Source organism: Cetorhinus maximus, chromosome 7 (assembly GCF_964194155.1).
Source record: "Cetorhinus maximus chromosome 7, sCetMax3.hap1.1, whole genome shotgun sequence".
In the NCBI taxonomy this organism is placed as follows: Eukaryota; Metazoa; Chordata; class Chondrichthyes; order Lamniformes; family Cetorhinidae; genus Cetorhinus; species Cetorhinus maximus.
The window spans coordinates 64,885,086-64,902,257 of NC_135885.1; the positions used below are offsets into that span (position 1 = coordinate 64,885,086).

The 17,172-nt window shown below is 46.9% G+C and overlaps 1 long non-coding RNA gene across 3 annotated transcripts in view; it reads left to right on the forward strand.

Annotated features, from left to right (window-relative positions):
* The window catches only part of LOC144682842 (uncharacterized), a 48,015-nt gene extending 31,131 nt beyond the window's left edge, over positions 1–16,884 (forward strand). For 2 of the 3 annotated variants that reach the window (XR_013577121.1, XR_013577120.1), the window contains exon 3: positions 14,202–15,151. This is a non-coding gene — a long non-coding RNA (uncharacterized LOC144682842). Of the gene's footprint in view, positions 1–14,201; positions 15,152–16,810 lie in introns of those variants that run through there. The other variant, XR_013577122.1, reaches the window with a different exon arrangement.
* Positions 16,885–17,172: the final 288 nt, after the last annotated feature.

The window sequence follows — 17,172 nt, forward strand, 5'->3', positions numbered from 1 at the left end:
TCAAATCACTCCTCACTCTTCTAAATTCTAGTGGAAACAAGCCCAGCCTGTCCAACCTTTCCTCATAACACAACCCACTCATTCCAGGTATCAATCTAGTAAACCTCCTTTGAATTGCCTCCAATGCATTTACATCCTTCCTTAAATAAGGAGACCAAAACTGCACACATTATTCAAGGTGCAGTCTCACCAATGCCCTGTATAACTGAAGCATTACATCCTTACTTTTATGTTCAATCCCTCTCGTAATAAAGGATAGCATTCCATTAGCCTTCTTAATTACAAAGAACAAAGAAAAGTACAGCACAGGAACAGGCTCTTCAGCCCTCCAAGCCTGCGCCGATCATATTGCCTGTCAAACTAAAACATTTTGCACTTCCGGGGTCCATATCCCTCTATTCCCATCCTATTCATGTATTTGTCAAGCTGCATCTTAAATACCACTATCGTACCTGCTTCCACCACTTCCTCTGGCAGCGAATTCCAGACACTCGCTACCCTCTGCGTAAAAAACTTGCCCCGCACATCTCCTCTAAAGTTTTCTCCTCTCACCTTAAATCTATATCCCCTAGTAATTGACCACCCTGGGAAAAAGCTTCTGACTATCTACTCTGTCCGTGCCACTCATAATTTTGTAAACTTCTATCAAGTCGCCCCTCAATCTCCGTCACTGTAGTGAGAACAATCCGAGTTTCTCCAACCTCTCCTCATAGCTAATAACCTCCAGACCAGGCAGCATCCTGGTAAACCTCCTCTGCACCCTCTCCAACGCCTCCATATCCTTCTAGTAATGTGGCGACCAGAATTGCATGCAATATTCCAAGTGTGGCCTAACCAAGGTTCTATACAGCTGCAGCATGACTTCCCAGCTTTTGTACTCAATACCCCTGCCGATGAAGGCAAGCATGCCATATGCCTTCCTGACTACCTTATCCACCTGCATTGCCACTTTCAGTGACCTGTGGACCTCTACACCCAGATCCCTCTGCCCACCGATGCACTTAAGGGTTCTGCCATTTACTGTATAATTCCTGCCAGTATTTGACCCTCCAAAATGCATTACCTCGCATTTGTCTGGATTAAACTCCATCTGCCATTTCTCCGCCCAAGTCTCCAACCGATCTATATCCCGTTGTATCCTTTGACAATCCTCTTCACTATCTGCAACTCCTCCAACCTTAGTGTCATCTGCACACTTACTAATTAGCCCAGTTACATTTTCCTCCAAATCATTTACGTATACTACAAACAGCAAAGGTCCCAGCACTGATCCCTGCGGAACACCACTAGTCACAGCTCTCCATTCAGAAAAGCACCCTTCCACTGCTACCCTCTGTCTTCTATGACCAAGCCAATTCTGTATCCATCTTGCCAGCTCACCTCTGATCCCGTGCGACTTTACCTTCTGTACCAGTCTGTCATGAGGGACCTTGTCAAAGGCCTTACTGAAATCCATGTAGATAACATCTACTGCCCTTCCATCGTCGATCATCTTTGTCACTTCCTTGAAAAACTCGATCAAGTTAGTGAGACACGACCTCCCCTTCACAAAACCATGCTGCCTTTCACTAATACGCCCATTTGCTTCCAAATGGTAGTAAATCCTGTCATGAAGAATCTTCTCCAATAATTTCCCTACAACTGACGTAAGGCTCACGGCCTGTAATTTTCTGGATTATCCCTGCTACCCTTCTTAAACAATGGAACAACATTGGTCATTCTCCAGTCCTCTGGGACCTCACCTGTAGCCAGTGAGGATACAAAGATTTCTGTCAAGGCCCCAGCAATCTCCTCACTTGCCTCCCTCAGGACTCTGGGGTAGATCCCATCTGGCCCTGGGGACTTATCCACCTTAATATTCTTCAAGATGCCTAACACCTCTTTTTTGATCTCAACATGATCCAGGTTATCTACACACTCTTCCCTAGACAAATCGACCACTAAGTCCTTCTCTTTGGTGAATACTGATGAGAAGTACACATTTAGTATCTCTCCCATTTCTTCTGGCTCCACACACAGATTCCCACCTCTGTCCCTGAGTGGGCCTACCCTTTCCCTGGCTACCCTCTTGCTTTTTACATATGTATAAAAGGCCTTGGGATTTTCCTTAATCCTGTTTGTCAATGACTTTTCATGACCCCTTTTAGCCCTCCTGACTCCTTGCTTAAGTTTCTTCATACTTTCTTTATATTCTCCATGGGCTTCATCTGTTCCCAGCCTTCTAGCCCTTACGAATGCTTCCCTTTCCTCTTTGACTAATCTCACAATATCCCTCGTTATCCAAGGTTCTTGAAACTTGCCATGCATATCCTTCATCCTAGCATACTCTCTGCTTTCTGCCAGCCAGCTAATCTTCTATCCATGCTAATATGTTACCCACTACATTATACACTTTAATTTTTGGTTAAAAAATCTTGATGTGGCACCTTATTAAATGCCTTCTGGAAATCCAAGCACAGTATGTCTACAGGCTCCCCTTTATCCACTGCGCATGTTACTCCTTCAAAAAACTCCAATAAATTGGTTAAACATGAATTTCCTTTCACAAAATCATGCTGAATCTTCCCAGTTGTCTTAAGCTTTTCTAAGTGCCCAGCTATAAACTCCTTAATGATCGATTCTTATAACTTCCCCATGACAAACGTCAAGCTAACTGGCCTATAGTTTGCTGTTCTCTGCTTTCCTCCCTTCTTGAATAGAGGGGTTATATTTGCTATTTTCCAATCTGATGGAACCTTTCCAGAATCTGGTGAATTTTGGGAAATTAACGCCAGCACATCGACTACCTCATTAGCCACCTCTTTTAAGACCCTAGGATGTAGTCCATCGGGACCCGGAGACTTGCCAGCCTGCAGCTCCATCAATTTGCTCAGTACCGTTTACCTAGTGATTTCAATTTCACCAAGTTCCTTCCTCCCGTTCACGTCCTGATTTGCAGTTATTACTGGAATGTTTTTTGTATCCTCTATAGTGAACACAGAAGCAAAATATTTGTTCATTTCTTCTGCCATTTCCTTATTATCTACTATTAACTTCTCACTGTCACTCTCTAGAGGACCAACACTCACTTTACTTACTCTTTTCCTTTTTAAATACTGGTAGAAAGTCTTGCTGTCCGTTTTCACATTTCTAGCTAGCTCCCTCTAATACCCTAATTTCTTTCTCCTGATTAACCTTTTAATCATTCTCTGCCATTCTTTATATTGTGTCCAATCATCTGTCCTGCCACTCATCTTTGCAGAGTCATACGCTTTTTCCTTAAGTTTGATGCTTTCCATAACATCTCTAGTTAACCACGGATGGTGGGTGCTCCCCTTATAATTTTTCTTTGTAGTAAGAATGTACTAATTCTGAATACTCTGAAATATCCCCTTAAATGTCTGTCACTGTTTCTCTATTGATCTACCCTCTAGCCTAATTTCCCAGTTCACATCAGCTAGCACAGCTTTCATCCCCACATAGTTGCCCTTATTTAACTTTAAGGTACTAGTCTTAGACTCAGTCTTCTCCCTTTCAAACTGGATGTAAAATTCAATCATATTGTGGTCGGTGCTACCAAGGGGTGCCTCTCCTGAACCAAGGTCATCTCTAACTATTGCGCCAATGCCCTCTTTGATTAACAGTGCTACCACTCCACCTTTACCTAGTTTCCTATTCTTTTTGAATATCATGTACCCTTCAATATTAAGGATCCAGTCATTGTCATCTTGCAGCCACGTCTCCATAGCTGCTATTAGATCATATTTATATAGAGATATAAATATCTCAATTTATATAGATAGAGAGCCTTCAGTTTTGTCTTTTTGTTACCTTTGTAACATCTAGTCTTGATTGTTGATGTATTCTTAGGTTTTTTTCTCTCTGTCCCTTCCTGCTATTCTCTGACCCTCATTTCTCATATTACTATTTTGCTGTCCTGTCTTGACTCTACACCTTGAATTGCTTCCTCTACCCAAGCTTTATCCCTCACCCTTCTTGTTTAGTTTAAAGCCGTCTCTACTTCCCTAGTTAAGCGATTTGTGAAGACACTCGTCCCAGCATGGTTCAGATGTAAACCGTCCCAGCATGGTTCAGGTGTAAACCGCCCCAGCATGGTTCAGGTGTAAACCGTCCCAGCATGGTTCAGGTGTAAACCGTCCCAGCATGGTTCAGGTTTAAACTGTCCCAACACGGTTCAGGTGTAAACCGTCCCAGCATGGTTCAGGTGTAAACCGTCCCAGCATGGTTCAGATGTAAGGGTCCCAGCATGGTTCAGGTGTAAACCGTCCCAACGGTACAGTCCCCACTTTCTCCAGTACTGATGCTAGTGCCCCACAAACCGGAACCCACTTCTCCCACGCCAGTCTTTGAGTCATGCATTCGTCTCTCTAATCTTATTTTCCCTACGCCAATTTGCACATGGCTCAGCTAATAATCCAGAGATTATAACCTTTGAGGTTCTGCTTCTTAATTTGGTACCTGGCTCCTTATACAGACTTTGCAGAACCTCTTTCCTTGTTCCACCTATGTCATTGGTACCTATGTGGACCACAGCAACTGGATCCTCCCCCTCCCACTGCAAGTTCCTCTCCAGCCCTGAGCAAGTGTCTCGAACCCTGGCATCAGGCAGACCACAAAGCCGTCTGGACTCTTGCTCTTTGCTGCAGAGAACAGCGTCAATCCCCTTCACTATACTATCCCCAATACCATTACATTCCTTTTTGCTCCCCCTACTTGAATGGCTTCCTGTACCACAGTGCCATGGCCAGCTAGCTCATCCACCTTGTAGACTTCGCTTTCATCCACACAGGTTGCGAGCACCTCAAACCTGTTTGACAATTGCAAAGTCTGAGGCTCCTCCACCACTGTCTGCTCGGTCCCATTATCTGCCTCACTGACAGTCACATCCTCCTGTCCTTCACTGCTGACCAAAACAGAAGGCCCTCTTCTAAGAGGTGTGACTGTCTTCTGGAACAAAGTATCCAGGTATTTCTCCCCCTCCCTTATGTTGAGCAGTGTCTGCATTTCGGCTTCCAGATCAATAATCCTGACCCAGAATTCCTCAAGCCGCCTACACTTCCTGCAGACGTGTTTGTCATGGATCGCTTTGGCGTCCAAAAGTTCCCACATCTCACATCTGCAACATAACACCTGTCGCGCCATTCTAACTTATGTTATTTAGTTAATTTACTTTAATTACTTTCTTCCTATGTATGCTACAATTTACTGTGTTTATTGACAGCTAAAGGTTATATGCTTCTTAACTACAAGGTATGTGTTTTAGATGTTTGTTTAAATTACTTTATTTTTATTTTTTAAAAATCTTTATTGTTTGATTTTAAGTTTTCAAATTTTGGTTTATTATTTTAAAGTTTTAGTTCTTTTTATTTATAGATTTACCTAAACTCGCCTGTCCTAAGCTGGTTTCTCATACACTGTCCCTTAGACTGAGCACTCACTGGCCAACCAATTTACTAGCTTCCAGTGATGTCACAGTTGCTTCTTTTCTTTTTCCCGGACTGCGTCATTTTCAAACTGAAATCTCTCCTGCTCTCCGCGCCCTTTTCAAACTGAAATCTCTCCTGCTCACCGCACCCCTTTTCAAACTGAAATCTTTCCTGCTCTCCGCCCCCCTTTTCAAACTGAAATCTCTCCTGCTCTCCGCGCCCCTTTTCAAACTGAAATCTCTCCTGCTCTCCGCTCCCCTTTTTAAACTGAAGTCTCTCCTGCTCTCCGCGCCCTTTTTAAACTGAAATCTCTCCCACTCTCCGCTGCCCTTTTTAAACTGAAATCTCTCCTGCTCTCCGCGCCCCTTTTTAAACTGAAATCTCTCCCGCTCTCCGCGCCCCTTTTTAAACTAAAATCTCTCCTGCTCTCCGCCGCCCTTTTCAAACTGAAATCTCTCCTGCTCTCCGCGCCCCTTTTTAAACTAAAATCTCTCCTGCTCTCCGCGCCCCTTTTTAAACTAAAATCTCTCCTGCTCTCCGCCGCCCTTTTTAAACTGAAATCTCTCCCGCTCTCCATGCTCCTTTTTAAACTAAAATCTCTCCTGCTCTCCGCGCCCCTTTTCAAACTGAAATCTCTCCTGCTCTCCGCGCCCCTTTTCAAACTGAAATCTCTCCCGCTCTCCGCGCCCCTTTTTAAACTGAAATCTCTCCCACTCTCCGCCCCCCTTTTTAAACTGAAATCTCTCCTGCTCTCCATGCCCTTTTCAAACTGAAATCTCTCCTGTTCTCCGCCCCCCTTTTTAAACTGAAATCTCTCCTGCTCTCCGCCCCCCTTTTCAAACTGAAATCTCTCCTGCTCTCCGCCCCCCCTTTTAAACTGAAATCTCTCCTGTTCTCCGCCCCCCCTTTTAAACTGAAATCTCTCCTGCTCTCCGCGCCCCTTTTCAAACTGAAATCTCTCCTGCTCTCCGCGCCCCTTTTCAAACTGAAATCTCTCCTGCTCTCCACGCCCCCTTTTAAACTGAAATCTCTCCTGCTCTCCGCCCCCCCCTTTTAAACTGAAATCTCTCCTGTTCTCCGCCCCCCCTTTTAAACTGAAATCTCTCCTGCTCTCCGCGCCCCTTTTCAAACTGAAATCTTTCCTGCTCTCCACGCCCCTTTTTAAACTGAAATCTCTCCCGCTCTCCGCGCCCCTTTTCAAACTGCACCGCGCAGCACTCGCAGCAACTCTGACCCAGTGCCAGGCTTCACAGTCAGCACCATATCACTTTCAGCGGGGTGTCACAGGCTTGTCTGTACCTACCAGACCAGCAGTAAGGCAGGGGTAGCTTTTAATGTGCTGCAGGGCAAGGCCTCAACTGAGGAAGGGGGGAATCTGGCCTGCAGCAAGGGAAGGGGCTGCAGGGCAAGGCCTCCACTGGGTGGGAAGAGTGGGGAAGGTTGCACTCAGATACATGACTGCGGGGGCTGCCAGTTAGGGGGGAAGCATCCTCTGTGCCAGAACAGGGAGAGAGTATGCTACAGAATGACATAAGTGAGTTGGGGCCAGAATGGGAGGATCACTGATTGAAGAAGTGCTTCAGTTTACATTGTTGAGCTTGGAAAGACTGTCTTTGTCCCAGTCCAGTGAGGGGCAGGGCATGTCAGTCCAGTCTCAGTTGTGCCCAGCATGTTGTGTGCAGGGCGTGGTCGTAATATCACACGTATTGGCCTGAGGCGTTTCTGGCATCATACTGGGCTGTAGATGACACACTCAGTCAGGGGAGGCATCTGCAGCCTATTGATGGGGAAAAGGTATTGTGGGGGCATTCAAAGGTGTTGTGGGGTGGGTGTATATATTTCACTGTGCAAGTGGCCTTAAGGTGGGGAGGGTTGAGCTCAAGATGGAGATGGAGCACATCTACCTCAAAACATTTAGAGGGTATCAAAGGGGTATCCACCACATTCAGGATGGGATCAAGGAATACAGGGGGTGGATTGAGAGGTCTTGGAGGGAGAGAAACCTGAATATTAAGCTCCTCCAGGATGATGGGAGGGATTTCCACACTCACACAGAGAGGGTCCAAGCTGGTCTGGCAGTGAGACCTTAACACCACCATCTTCCAGCCTGCAGCGATGGCGCAGTACAAAATTAAAATGAGGAGATACTCTGCTGGTGAGGGCTCTGCGGGTCAATTGGAGGGGAGCTGCATGCATTGGGAGGCTAATTAAAGGGGCACCCAACTGAACTGTGCATTCCCAAATGTGGAGAGATACACAGCTGAGACATACTAGGAGCCTTTCAATAACAATGCAGGGAATCAGGGAAGAGAAGATATGAAGTGTATTCATGTGAGACTAATGCTGAAAAGTGGCACTAATTGCTCTCCTTGTATTAACCCCTTGTTCACAATGTGGAAATTCCCCAGAGTGATAACGAAGTCGCGAGCAATTGGACAACAGGACAAGCTTCAGACGCTTGTTAGAATCATGGTAATGGGTGGTTCACAGAAGTGAAGCCTCAGGGTCCCCGCAAATAATCTCAGTTCCTGACTAAACATTTTCCCTCATGTGTATTCCAAAGAGTGTGGTAATAGAGTGCAATGAATGAGGATCCCAGCACCTGGGCTGAAAGCAGCACATCCAAGTGCCTGGCCAAAGCAATTTCATAGTAGTTGGTCACGTAAAGGTGTGGAGGGGAGGTAGGGGAGAAAAGGAGCATCCTGAAATGCATCCTGTGCTGGCCAAGATTTCAGGGGCAAATAGTTGTCAGCACTGGACAAAGCCCTTGAACCCACATTCACTGACGAGTCATCGACAGAATAGGGCCTAGGAAGGCTGATGCTGACTCATGTCTGTTTCTTACTGATGCCGCAGGGAGAAGACCATCAGGAAGACGGAGCCTGGATTTATTGCTACCTGCATAATCACGTACAGGCAGGAGAAAAGGAGGAGAAGATTGCGACAGAGGCGCCAGGCTTGCCAAAGGGAGCAGTTTCACTCTGATGAGCAAAGGGCAGCAGGGCCCCTTCTGGATACAGAGGATGAGGCTCACAGGAACACCATGCGTAGGTGGCTCACAAGACTGAGGGTGTACAGAACACACATGTCTTTTCTGCAGATGGCAGAGACAGTGTCGCCGACACCTCCGCATTTCCAGGGATCTGGTGGCTCACATCTGCCGCATTCGCCTGGAGTTGATGCCACGGGGACTGGGAGGACATCCATTGCTAGGAGCTCTGAAAGTCACTGCCGCTCTTAACTTCTACACGAGTGGCTCTTTCCTGGGCTCCAGTGGGGACCTCTGCAGGATCTCTCAAGCTTCCGCGCATAAGTACATACAAGATGTAACACACACCTTTTTTGCCAAGGCCCACAATTACATGAACTTCAACAGAGATCAAGCTAGCCAGGACGCCAGAGCACTGGGCTTTGCTGCACTTTCTAGATTCCCCCCAGCTGCAGGGTGCCATCGACTGCATTCATGTGGCTGTAAAAACTCCCTGGCAACAGGAACTCCAAAACATAAACAGGAAAGGCTTCCACTCGCTCAATGTCCAGCTGGTCTGCAGCCATAACAAACAAATCATGCAAGTTTATGCCAGATACCCAAGAAGCTGCCACGACTCATACATCTTGAGTGGATCGCAGATCCTGGACATCTTCAAGGGACCACACAGGATCCAGGGTTGGCTCCTCGGTGACAAAGGGATACCCGCAAAGGACGTGGCTGATGATACCCGTGCGGCGGCCTCAAAATCTTACAGAGAGAAGGTACAACAATGCTCATGCCACTACCTGAACATTGGTGGAGCACACCATAGGCATATTAAAGATGCGATTCCAATGCCTAGATAGATATGGCAGAGCACTCCAGTACACTTCCCAGAGGGTCTCTTGGATCATCATGGCTTGCTGTGCGCTTCACAAACACAAAGGGGTGAGGACTTATCAGAAGCCGACATGGAAGAGCTGCACATCTCCTCCACTGAGGAGGATATTGAAAGGGATGAGGCCGAGGAAGCCGAGGCTGCAGGGGAAGAGGCCATAGCACAGGCCAGATGAGGCAGATGCGCATACGAGGTCCTCATTGCCACCAGATTCCACAAGGAGGATGACAAGCTGATGTGAGTTTCCTCTTGGACAAGCGCCCTCCATCATAGACCAATATGAACACCTGTGATGCTACTCCTCTCATTTCAACCATTCACTTCAATCTGAGAGTGAATAGTTACACATCAGGCTCACATTGTCCTGATCCTTTGAAGGATGTTGAGGCCTCAGGAGCATGTGTTCTTGCTGAGATGAGGTGCTCATTGGAGGAGGGCGTCCCAGCATCAGACGTCAGAAGTTGCTGCCTCTTCAACGTCTCTCCAGCAGCTCAGTCACAACGGTAGCCTCCAAGAGGCAGGAACTGTGTCACTATCCTCAGTGGGCTCGTAGCAGTATGCCTTCAGTCTGACAAACGTCCTCAAGGAGATCCAGCTCCAGCAACGGGACAACACATTCTGTGTAACCTCGATGGTTAAACTGATAGGTGACACTTGGGCCAACGCGGCCGAGGATTTTCTGCAGGTGTAAATCCATTTGAAGATGACTCAGTTCTCTCAATCACATTGACATCCGGCACTCTCAGTTAGGGATGCTGGCCTGCATTTTCTTCGCCTTTCTATGGATGTGGACCACCTGAGAATGACGACATTCAAACACTTACCTGCCAGACATTAAAATGCCTCATATTTAACACAGTCATCGTGCCACATGGCCAGCCCTGGCCCCTGTGAACTCCAAAATGCACAGCCACCAGGAATCCCTCAAGGTCACAAGTCATTGCTAATAAAGAGCAAACTTAAGCTTCAGTAATCCTCGCTCCTCTCCCATTGCTCCTCTCAGCATTGTCTAAAGCTACCATGTGCACTTCCAGAGCATGCTCAAAGGCTCCATTGACCATCAAAAATCAATATTTAGAATTAGCATCACTGACCATGGTGAGCGTTTAGGTGAAGGGATGTACAGTGCTGCATCCCTACATTATGATGAGAGCCTGGTGGCTGTAATACAGACAACTACACGGTGAGAAACACTCAAGGTTGTAGGTACAAGCGCTAGGACAGTAATGTGGCTGAGAGGGGCAGAGCTTTGGAGCATTGAGGTGGCAAGGTCCTCTCACTTATTGGTGAGCTTAGCAGATGCACACTTGAAAAGTCAGAATGCACTTGGCAGACAGGAGCACACAAGAGCTCTGTGTATGGGCTCATAGCATGAAAACACTGCCGGATGACAGAGGGTACATGGAGTTCCAGGATATGTTACCCTTCTTCATGCGTTAAGACATCTCTCCTTCTACACTACACCTTCACCTTTCAATAATGCAGATGAGATAGGAGAACACCTCTGCCTCAAACTTGCACAGGCAAGAATGAACATGAATGACCCTGCAAAGCATGTGAACGAGGTTCCTTCCATAAGCACACTTTACAATAAGGGTGAGATGTAACTGATGTCAGGAATGATCTGAGAGCGGGCACACACTGTGGTGATTTGAAAGCAGATTACTTTGATGTGAGGCCCATGATAGCGACATCAACGCTAAGTGAGGGAAGGGACCATGGTGTTGCACCTGACTGACAGCAACACAGCTCACCATAAAAAGGAAGCATACACAAGAGGAGACATGAAAAGGGTGCGATTCAGTTTACATTTGTGAACATTATTTACATGTGCTCCTAATGTCTTTTAACTTTCCTAACCATACCACCAAGTCTTGGTCCATTCCCGACATCCACAGCGGAGGTGGAGGCAGCCTGCTGAATGCTACACTCTGTTGTCTGTGATAACTTTGGCGGACATCCTCTGGAGGGCCGAGACCTGGAGGGTCCTGACCTACTTTGGGTGTCCTGCTGTGGGGCTGGTGGAACCTCTGGCCTGTGGAGCTAGAGGTGATGGGGTCCTAGGAAGAGGGGTTTGGGATCGACTGGACACTCCCAGAGAGACCTGGATGGCCCCGGGTGCCCAGCTGCTGGTCCTCCTCCCTATGGGTGCCTGAGGGCCCCTGACTGACTTCTTGGGCCGTAACTTCCAGCTAGCGTCAGAAAGTGCTGGCCTGCAGGAATTAGAAGAATTAAATGCACACTTATCTGGTCTTGAAAATTATGCCAATCCTTTTGTTCACTGGAGCTGCTTGGGGCCTGCATCAAAAGGCTCCTCGCAGGCCCCAGCAAAGTACAGCTCCAGCGGATTCAAGGAGGCCACGCCAGGCCACGCCCCCTTTTTTACTGCGCTTGCTGCCGTAAAGCAGGTAAGTTTAAAGGGCCAGGGAAATTGACAGGCCGGGGAAAAGGTAAATGTCTCAAGTAAATGGATAGGATTTGGGGGGTGGGAGGATCCAGGTTGTCTGGAAGTGGTCCGGGGTGGCAGGGGTGGAGGTGGGGAGGGGGGATCAGGCGGAGGTCATGTGGAGGGCTGGGGGTCAGAAATACACGGGGAGGGCTGGGGGTCAGAAATAGGTGGGGAGTAGGGGGGTGGCTGTCGGAAGTCTGTGGGGGGAGTCGGATGTCTGGGGGGGCGGGCGGGCATCAGAGGTCCGGGGGGAGGGAGTCAGAGGACCAGGGTGGGGGCAGAGGTCCAGGGGAGTGAGGGGAGTCCGAGGTCTGGGGCTGGCTGGGGGGAGGCCAAGGGTCAGATTTCTGGTGTGGGGAGGTCAGAGGTCTGGGGGGTTGGTGAGGATCTAAAGTCCAGGGTGGGGGGTATCCTCGGTCCTCAGGGGGAGTCTGAGGTCCGGTGTGGGGAAGTCAGAGGTCCAGCGGTGTGGTGGTTGGAGGTCCAGGGGGCGGGGGGAGTCCAAGGACCTGGGTGGGGTGGGGTGTCAGAGGTCTAGGAGGGTGGGTCTGAGATCCTGGGGGGAGTTGGGCGGCAGTGGTGGTTGTGGGGGGAAGTTGGAGGTCTAGGGGGGCTGGCTTTGAAGTTCTGGGGGTGGGGGTGTCCAGTGTCTGGGGGAGGGGTCCAGGGGTGGTCGTGGTGGGGGTCTGAGGTTGTGAGGGGGTTGAGGGATGGGGTTGACCTTGGTGAATTAGCATGCTGGCGCTATCACCTCAGACTGAATGCGAACAGACTCCAACATCATACGTTGCAATCTATGGAATGCAGCTGACAACCCTTCCTGATATTCCCCTGACTGTCGCTGCAGCTCCACCAACTGAATTAGGACCGAATCCAAAGGCTCATCTGACTCAAGACTCCGCAGATTCCTGGACTCCAGCAGCCCTCCGAGTGCCAGCAACCTCAGATGCCCCTGCCTCCACGCAATTGTGGACCAGATTCTGTGCTGTGCTCACCACATTGTGACCCCGAGGCTGCTGTAGAACTAGGTCCCACTGAGCTGTGTGTCTCTGTGCTGCTAGAGGGTGAAGGTGAGCGCTGTGATGGGTCTTCAATGGTGCTCTCCTCAGGTTCTTCATCTGAGGTGTCATTGAGGTTGGAGCTGAGGGCCTGGCTTGTGGATGCCTTTGGGTGCTTTCCAGAAGTGCCGTTGAAAGAAAGGAGAGATAATTAGTGCATGGCAGGTGGCTCTAAAACATTCACAGTATGATTGTCTGAGGGATGAGCTGGTGCAGGATCGTCATTTGGGTGTGCGGTGCCCATCTCACCTTTGCCACAAGAATGTTCCACGTTCTTTCAGGCCAGCTCGATAGCTCAGTTCCCATTGGGAGTGAGGACCTTGATTTCGGCCACTCCACCCCTGGCCTGAGACCTCTCCCTCCAATTGTGTGCGCGGTTGTCCTGCATAAAGGCAGATGGGGAGTGTGAGCAGGATGCATGCCAGGACAGATGATAAGGATGCCTGTCATGTGTGGGTAGGGAGTGGAGCCATGGATGGGATAAGGCCACAAACTCCAGAGGAGATAAGGCCAGATGGAGATGTGAGGGTGTGTGTGAGAGAATGAGTGGTGATGTCCCTTGAGCTGGCAGTGAGAGAGATGCCAGTGAATGTTTGATGGGCTGGTGGGTTGAGAGTGATGAAATACCCTGGCGGCATGGATGAGATTATTCATCCTGTTTCTGCACTGGGTGGGTGACCTCTTCTGTGCTGCGTTGGCACTGACCACTGCTGCCACCACCTCCCAAGCTGGGATGGCAAGGTTGGTGGATCTACTCTGGCAATCACGGGCATAGATGACATCATGGCGGGCATAGATGACATCATGGCGGGCCTCGACTGCATCCAGCAGACGCTCCAGGGAGGCATCACTGAATTTGGGTGCAGCTGTCTTCTTCCCTTTTGGGGCCATCTCTCTCATCTGTAGCATCCTGGGCTGCAGTCACCGAGAAAGCTGTACATGGGTGCCATTTAAATATGGCGCCTGGAGAGAGGAACCGGTGAGCTCATGGCTGGGTGGGTGAATCAGAAGCTGCCCACCTGCAATCCAGCGTGTTTCCCGTGTGTGCATAATTAATGAGATGAAAACCCACCATTGCAGTCGGCAGGTAAGATGCCGATTTTCATGCCCACTACTGCACTTAATGCACAGAGGGGAAAATCACGCCCAAAGTGTCAATCCCTGGTTTGTTCTGAATCAACTGACCACACCCAGAGTGGCCTCCATTAGGAAGGAAGAAATTGGTCAGATTCCATGATTCTCACTGAGTGAATTTTTGCCACATTCAGACAAGAAGAGAATCTTAGATAAAAGCAAAATACTGCAGATGCTGGAAATCTGAAATAAATAAATAAAAAAATGCTGAGCTCTGAAGAAGTCATACGGGTTCAAAACGTTAACTCTGTTTCTCTCTCCACAGATGCTGTCAGACCTGCTGAGTTTTTCCAGCATTTTCTGTTTTTATGTAAGGAGAGAAGCTTGCTTGGCTGTGATGATCAGATTGCCAGTTGACAAACAATATCTGGACTCACGCATCAAAAGTGGTCATGAGAGAAACATACCAGAGGGCATGGTTCCTGCACATCTGTAGACCATCAAGGAATCAATGTTGTCAGGAAAGGCAAAAGCAGTGAAATAAAATTGAAGAGAAAATGGGTAAGAAAAAAAGGAAATTTCTGTCAGATTGGTTTGATGCTTTTGTGAATGTTATTAAAATTTCCAATAATTCTCTAATATTCCATTGTTAGTGCAGTTGCTACATTTGCTTGTTGGGTCATTTGCCCTTTTAAAATTTTTGAACGTAACATTGAACTATATGTTGCAGCCAGAATGTGAGCAAATAGACATAAAAATGTTGACGATCATTAAATAATGACAATAACACAAGTGCCCACAATTGGATGCCATTGTCTATTTCCAGATTCTTCTATTGTCATTACCAATTGTCCATTTCAGTAAAATAACATCTGCATTATCAATAATACAATATTGCGATGAGTGTAAGGAAATACGACATGCCTTTGTTTTGACATTTCTCAGAATGTTAATCATTACAATTCAATACAAACGTTCTTTTACATACTAGTTACCTAATTGGCCATATTTTATTTGCACTAGTAATTTGTTATGGCTATTATCAGTCTAGTTTCATCCCCACAATGTGTTGCAATATTTCACAATTATGCTATTGCCTATTGTGACAACTTTCAGGTTAGTCAGACCTTGAATGTTAAACCATGGCCCACCCTTTCTTTTATGGCACATGGCCAGAGATACACCACAGAATAGGTGAAACTCATCAGATCAATTGCATGACAACAATATCTGTTTATAGTGCCATTTCAGTAACAAATTAAACACTGAATTTTATCATTCGTGTAATTTTCTTAATTCACAACAATAAGAATAAGCAAAATGTGTTGCACCATCTAGTGGTTGAAAATTATAACAGAAGAGTGTTTAATTATGAAAGGATCTTTCATAACCAGTTATCAAAGTAGATTGGAGAAGTTGGGACTGTTTTCCTTGGAGAAAAGAAGGCTGGCACAGATTTAAGGTAATTTGTAAAAGAAGCTAAAGCAATATGAGAAAAACTTTTTCACGCAGCGAGTGGTTAAAGTCTGGGATGATTGCCTGAGAGTGGTGGAGGCAGGTTCAATCAAGGCATTCAAAAGGGAATTAGACTATTTTTTGAAAAGGAACAATGAGCAGGGTTATAGGGAGAAGGCGAGAGAATGGCGCTAAATAAATTGCTCATACGGAGAGGCAGTGCATACACGATGAGACAAATGGCCTCCTGTGCTGTAAAAATTCTGTAATTCTGTTGCTTCTTTTTTCACTCCTTCCATTTTTTTAGATTCTCCTACTATTGCCTCTTCAAAAACTGCCTTCCATCAGCCAGGGGAATGGAATATTGCTTCATAGCTGCCATTGTTGCCGCTCCTTTATTTTCTGGAACAGCTGTGCTTCTGTGGGTTCAAACTGGTTCTGCCACTTTTTCTTGCCTTACAGCATCAACCACTGAGATACAGAAATGCTTCATTAAAAGACCGCCTTAGAATCCTCTAACTATTCAGTAATAGTAAATTGACTAAGAGTCTAGCTGCTGCATTGTGTGTTTTTTTTTAAATTAGTATACTACTAATATTTTTTAAATTAGTATACTACTGTTAATTTCAGCTTGGTTACGTCATATAAATTATTGTGATTAAGGCAAAACTGACCAGATGTATGGGCATAATCTCTTGTGTGCTGGATTTCCACACACAATATTCATAACATACATTTTCAGTTGGGTGAATGTAAGAAAATTCTGCTGATAACAGGCAAGTGCTTAATTTTGATGTTAAGATTAAGCGAAATCAACCTGTTTGGATGTCATAGGAACATTAGGAACGGGGATGATCATTCAGTCCCTTGGGCCTGCTCCACCATTCAATTAGATCATGGCTGATCAGCATTTCAACTCCATTTTTCTTGCCTTGCCTTGATACCCTTCCCTAACAACAATCTATCTCAGTCTTGAGTGATCCTTGGAAATATAGACTTTTAGGGTAGACGGTTTCGGATTTCCACTAACCTTTGTGAAATAATCAAGGTTATATATGGTGTAAAGCTAAGCCACCAAAATAAAGATAACTGGGGGACACCACTCATCATGCCAATAAATCAGAAATTCTTTGTTCCTACTCTCCCTACTGTGACCTATGTCACCAAGTTGTCTCTAGTTCCATGCACTTTCACATGGAGTGAATTGAATTGGTATGTATGATGGAGACCTTAAGACAAGACCAAGTAGGAGCACCCACTGGCACTTTTGCCTGCAGATACTTGCTGACCTTTCAGGCTTTTCTCTTGCATGTATGTACTTCGCTCCTCCATGCTTAAGAATGGGGATCTTTATGGATTCTTCCCTCATTAGTTGTTTGTCTGCTTTCTCAACTGGATGTGCTAGAGCTGTAGAGTTTTGCTATGATGGAACTGCTAAGCTTTGTGTATAGTCTAGTGCTTTTGCTGTTTCCTATACAGATAGCCCTGGGTCGTAACTTCTCTAAGTTGATTGTGTAATCTAAAGTATGCCTGGTGCTGCTGGCCACTTAGTGGTGAGTGAGAACAGCCATTTGTCTCTTTTCTTTTTCATTTTAATGTAATTTAATGTACTTTTTCCTTTTCTTGTTCTCAATGGATTTTGTTCATACTGGGCAGGATTTTTAGTTCGGCGGGTGCATGCAATCAGCGGGCCCGGAAGCGGTTGGGGAACAGACCGCCAACCACGATCAGCCCCCGACCGCACTGAAATGCTCAGTGCTGCCGGGGTGGGGGCAGGAGGAAGGCGGGCACTGACATAAGCGCGGGCGCAGGGGAGTGCGGAATGAAAGCTCCCTGAGGGC